We start from the raw sequence: 6,220 nt of genomic DNA on the forward strand, positions 1-6,220 counted from the left end.
ATGACAGTACCACAAACCATTGAATCATACACTTTAACTGGTTGAACCGTGTGGCCTGTAAAAGATGATATGCAACAAAGCAATTACAAAAGAAAAAAAATCTGTGTCTCACCTCACATCACACATAAAAATTAATTCAAAATGGATCATAGACCTAACTATAAAAACTGAAGCTATAAAATATCCAGAAGAAAATAAGGAGACAATTTTGCAACTCTGTAAGAGACCAAGATTCTGTACAACAATAATTGGATTTAAATTTTTGTTTAATTCTGTTCATCAAAATACCCTGTTAGAGAAATGAACAAGCAAGTTCCAGATGGGGAGAAAATATCGACAACACATATATCTGACAGAAGAATTATATCCAGGTTACAGTCTGTATATCAGTAGTAAAAATCAGACCACTCAATTAAAATAAAGGCCAACAGACTTGAACAACCACTTTATACTGAAAGATAAATTACCAGTAAGCGCACAAAATGATGCTCGATATCATTCATGCAAAATAAAACCACAACGAGATACCACATCACCCCCCTCCAAGAATGGCTAAAATTTGAATACTCCTAATCCCAAATATCAGCGAGAAATTAAAACAACCGGTTAAAAAATGCGCAACCTGGGCGCCTGGGTGGCTCAGTGGATTGAGCCGCCGCCTTCGGCTCAGATCATGATCTCGGTGTCCTGGGATCCGGCCCTGAGTCGGGCTCTCTGCTCAGCGAGGAGCCTGCTTCCCCTTCTCTCTCTGCTTGACTCTCTGTCTACTTGTAATCTCTCTCTCTGTCAAATGGGTAAATAAAATCTTTAAAAAAAATGTGCAACCCTTTTGGAAAGCAATTTGTCAATTTCTGATAAAATGAAACACACACCTGCCACGAAACTCAGACACACCGCTCCTAGCAACTTACCCAAGAGAATGAAAAATAAGTGTCCGTGAGAAGACTTGTACAAAGGAATATTCACAACGGCTTCATTTATCAAATACGAAAACTGGAAATGACCTCAAAACCCAGAAATAAACAGTTGTGATTTATTAATCAGTTGGAATAGTTAGTGCTCAGCAAATGAAAAGATACATTCTACTGATTGCCTACAGCACAAGGATGACTCTCGAAGTATTGTGTTGAATGAGAAATTGTCATTTCAAAGCAGCAAGCAGTTTGGTTTTGGGGAAAAATGAACACTTGGAAAGGCATTTGGGGCAGGCAGGTCTCTCGTTCTGGGTGCAGAAAGGGGCCATTTGATTATGCATTTGCCAAGCAGAAACCATCCTCCAAAATAGGAGGCCTTGGAGAATGGTTCTGTGGGCAAAGTGAGCTGGAGAGGAAGGACCCTGTACACTGCCTCCTTATGTTTTCTTCCCAAGTCAGGATCAGACTTCCCTGTGCCTGCAAAATGTTGCTGCTGCTGCTGCTGCTTCTGGGGAATGGACCTCAGGTCAAGTTTTTCTTTGGGACCTGAAAAGCCTCACTGAGTGATTTTGGGGGAGACAAGTGCCACCTAGTGGTACCAGCGCTGGAGAAATCCATGTTCTCTCCCTTGCTCTGAACCCGCTTGGACGCTTTTTGAGAACTGGACGCTCTGGGATTATCTGGAGAGGTTGCCCTTGGCACAGACGCTGTTGCATAAGGAGAGGAGGGGAAGTAAGTGGTCGAAGGTTTGGGGCTGAGGTTCTGATAGACACCAGTGCGGACCCCTTCCTGGGTCAGCCCAGCAGTCCTGTCGGGGGCAGCCAGGGACTTGGTGGGGGGAAGCTGGAGCGGGACCGGACTCCCGGATCATGCGATTTGCCTTGTTTCCGCAGCCTGGAGACATGTGGAGACACTTGGGTTATCACATTATAAAGCCGGGGTTTATAGAGAGCTTTGATAGAGTACTTTTACATACGTTATTTAACCATCAAAACAACTCTGCCAAGTATTGCGATCTTGGTTTTTCAAATGAATGCAACGAGCTTCAGGAAGCTTCAGTAGCCTGCTCCGAATTCTCCAGCTGTGATAGGGTGGAGCTGGACCTTCCTGAGCCTTCGGACTTCGGGGCTGGGCTTCCTGTTGCTAGGCGACCCTCTCCGCGGGGAAGGTGGCGCACCTGCCTCCCCCCTCCCCCGCCCACTTGCGGCCGGCCCCGCCCCTCCGCTGACTGCACGCCCGGCCTCCTGACAGAGGGCGGAGGGCGTCTGGAGTGGGTAGAGAAGCCCAGGCGGTCCCCAGGCCCTTTGCTCTGGTCTGAAAGCAATGGGACCTCTGCCCAAGAATCTGATGTTACAGACAACCATAAATTGAAAGCTCTGCCCCTTCTAGAACTCATGGGCCCTGTGCTTAGTGGAGCCCTATGGTCTATTTGGAAACGCAAAGGTAAGCCCTGGACCCACTTGCGGTGGAGGGAGGTCAGGAAAGCTCCTTTGCAGAAATGCGAGCATTGGGGGCCGGCAGCTGGAGAGTGGTGGGGAAGGGTCTTTACAGAAAGAGGGCCTAGAACATTGTGTTTGGCCAGGCCTTGGGATCCTGCCCTGTGGGGTGGAGAGGCCCGTGAATGTCTAGGACTGTGGTGTCTCCCACTCAGTTCCCGTTGTGGCTTCTGCTGTCTCTGCTGTGACCCTCCATTCACTATCCAAACCCTTCTTTTTCTCCTTAGATGATTCCATCACACCCCTGAGGCTTTTGTGGCTCTCAGAACAAGGACATAGAGGTGCCATTAGTACCCTTAGGCCCCCATGTCTACCCCAGGAGAAGGAGTAGTTGTTTTATGCCACACGAGAAAGGAGAGAAAAACTGGAATACAAGTTCTAGCCAGGTAAAACTACTCCACATTACCAGTATATATTGGAGCGGGTTTCTGCTCCTGGCTGGACTTGCTGGGGAGCACTCTAGCTGTTTTCTCCAGCGCGGGGAACTGACATAGAGCAGGTGCTTGTTGAAGAAGACCATTGAATTACTAATCAGGCACCTATATGGGGAGCTGTTCCTGCTTTAATGAAGCTTAAAATGTGGTAGGGCAATAGATTTAAGTGAGCAAACAAGCAAATATATAACATGTCAGAAGATAATCATGGCCAAAAAGAAAAATAAAGCCAGGTGTTCAGGGACAGCAAGTAAGGGTGATGCAGGTGGCTTTGGGGGGTGGGGGCAGGGGGTCGAATGCTGTCTTAGATGGGGGGCCACAAAAGACCCAATAAGGTGCCCTTCATGCAGAAGCCTCAGGGAAGAAGAGGAAAGCAGCCCAGGGGATCTCTGGGGTAGAGCACTGGAAGAAGAGGAAGGAGTAAATGGGAAGTGCATAGGAAATGAATATGCTTGGGAATTTGTCTGCGATGAGTTTTCATCAGTTTCACGGAAGTAGCCGAGTGCTCTGGAGGTTGCAAAATGCAATACACTTTTGTCCCCACCTTCAGGCATTCAGGGGACGGTTAAAACATGCACTTTTGGAAGGGCCCCATCAGTACTCTGCAATCAGGGCTCCGAGTCCCAGGGGGAGATGTCAAGAGAGCAGGGTACGGAGGGCTGGCACAGATGGTCCTTGGTGGCTTCACAGAAAACATGGCCCAGGAGCCTGGATATGAAGGTTGACTAGGAATTCGGTGGTGCTGAGGAAGACAGTGTGCACCCCAAAATTGGACCTGGGGTGCTGACACGGTAAGTTTCAGGGCTTCCAAGTCCTGTTTATGCCTCGGGACAGAGACTGTGACACTGACCATCACCAGCCAGGCCCGGCGGGATCTAACCCCTGCCTACCTCTCCCTGTCCCTGTGCTTCGGTCACAGGCCTTCCATGAAAGGAAAGAAAACTTCCATGACTAATCAGGAAGACCACCAAGGAGAAAGAAGTTTCCCGATGGTTCCATCAAGGCCCAAGGAAGAGTGTGCGTTGACTCTAAGAATTGGCCGTTCCCATCCCTTGGCAGGGAGACCGTCTGAACAGAGGTGGATAACAAGGTGTGGCAGCTTGAGGTCACTGGTCACTAGGATCTGGGAACTCCGCTCTGACTCCGAGTCAGCGGACTGTGTATCGGCTCTCCCTGGAGAGAGGATAGAGGCCAGATCCACTCCTCATTATAGTAAGTGTCTAGGCCTTTTTGTTTATCTGTCTTTTGTGAGCTCCATTAACCCTTTTCCAGCACATAAAAAGGGGCACGTGTCCCTGGCAGGCATGCCACTGGGGCTCCTGCCTTGAGTTCTGGTGAGGCAGGGGCACATTCTTCCCCGGGAAGGGGACCTGGAGGTAGTTCCACATGTCAATCAGCCTGCTACCAGGCCCTCAGCTGGAAACAGAACCGCAGGAGTTGGATTTTCAAGCAGATACTAGAAGACCTTTGGAGCTTCTTGAGTCTCACCTTTCGCACGTTGGACATCCATGACAGACACCTTCCGCTGCATATTTCATGCACTTCAAGAGGCAAATAGCTCAAACTAGGACCGCAGCTTGACTGAGAGACTGAGTGAGAATATAATTCCCTTGGCGTGAAATCCAGCTATTTCTCAGAGAGTTTTTATTAAAAAACCTAACTTTCACCAGCCTGAGAGCATGAACTGGTTACTGGCCTTCTCAAGGTTCTTTCCAGAACGAAGATGGAAGGTAAGCGTACAGGAGTCTCTTCAGTAAAATGCTGACCTCTGGTGGACATTTCTTGAACTCTTTTTTGGTTTGGTTTTGTTTGCTTTTTGGTTTGGGGTTGTTGTTGTTGTTTTTAAAACCCAATTGATTTGACACAGCAGAAGTCCCAGAGGCAAAACATTCTTTTGAAAGCTGAACGTCCCTCTCTTTAGGCTTCATCAGGTCTGAGGATATGAACCCCAAAACACATACTTCACTATCTCTCCAAACTTTTCTGAGAGTTGGGTTTAATATCAAACATGCTAAGATTTTCTGCTCTGATTAGGGATTTCATAATTTTATGAAGAGAAAACACAAAATTATTTGGGCAGAAATTTTATGCCAATTTAACATCTACTATTAGCATAATTTATGCCCCCAAAAATGAAGTTCAAAATGTGTCTTAACCAGACTGAGAAAGTAGAAAACCTTTTCCTACCTTCAACTCAAATTGAAATATAGTCAAAATATACCGCTGACTTGGTAAGGAGCCTCTCCCTGAAGGTAAGGACCATTCTCCCTCCTTTGCATTTCCAGATGCTGCCAGATGAGGCTCACTCTGAGGGAGCAGCTGGGAGGACTGGAATTCAGGAACCTTCTGGCCCAGGGGATCTTGACCTGGACATGCCCAGACCACCCGCAAACCAGTCTCTGGGGGTGGGGTCAGTTTTGTTTTTAAAGCTCCACAGGTGAGGTGAATGAGAACCACAGACCTAGTCTCCCCCCCTCCTTCTGTAAAGTGAGAACACCTCGGCCCAGAGAGGAGAGGGCTCTTGGCTGAGGTCACCCAGCTAGTTAGCAGGGAAATTCTGACTAGACTGTGAAAGCCTTAAAGACTAGAGCCCTGTACTTTCAGTTTCGAAGTTTCAAATGAACTCTTCCCTGCTCCTGTGGTCTGACAGCGCAGGCAGGCCTCCAAGAGACAGAAAAGGCCACAGTCCTCTCCAAAGTGCCCATCTTCCTCCCCTGAGCTTTGTTCTCCCAGCCGAGCCTCCCGCCCCCCAGTCACCCTGACTGCCTCAAGCACAGATATGTCACTTTCACATGCTGCCCAGGCCAGCCTGTCCTGAGCCCTAGGCGGTTGATTTGTTCACAGCAGACCGTGACCTGTTAGCTCCAAAGCCCACCTGAGACCAAACTCAAATATCTCCACAACCAATTGTTTTAAACATCACCCAAATAAGCAAGTTTGTAGCCATTTACAGCCAGCCTGCTTTGCATACCCCATGACACTGCTCCTAACATCTGCGAGCTGGGGATAAGCCCCAGGCCATAAAGACCCCAAGCTGCCGCTGTGCTTCGGAGCTCTCTGACCCAGAAATTCCTCACTGTGCTGCTGAGTGACATCACCTAGACACATGAGTCGTCCCCCCCCTCCCCCGCCCCAAGTCCCCAAGTCCTCCTAAGTAGCAACTCCCTACTGCTCGGGAGAGACTTCTGAGGGCAGAAGCGCACCTGTCAAGGCCCCGCCCAGTAAACCAGTAAAGCCCGGGTGCGCTGCTGCCACCTTGTGGCCGTTTCTTTTTCTTTGATGTGCTCCAAAATCTGCAACCTGCAACGCCCAGGGTTTTTGTTGTTGTTGTTGTTTTTGTTTTTTTTTTTTTACCCTAGGCTTCTTTCTAAAACAA

At 48.4% G+C, this 6,220-nt stretch overlaps 1 long non-coding RNA gene across 1 annotated transcript; it reads left to right on the forward strand.

Annotated features, from left to right (window-relative positions):
• Nucleotides 1-2,041: 2,041 nt before the first annotated feature.
• Nucleotides 2,042-6,220, forward strand: LOC116595897. The gene is made up of 3 exons (XR_004287906.1): nt 2,042-2,357; nt 3,904-4,056; nt 5,130-6,220. It is a non-coding gene; the product is annotated as an uncharacterized LOC116595897 (long non-coding RNA).

This window comes from Mustela erminea, chromosome 7 (assembly GCF_009829155.1).
Source record: "Mustela erminea isolate mMusErm1 chromosome 7, mMusErm1.Pri, whole genome shotgun sequence".
Taxonomy (NCBI): domain Eukaryota; kingdom Metazoa; phylum Chordata; class Mammalia; order Carnivora; family Mustelidae; genus Mustela; species Mustela erminea.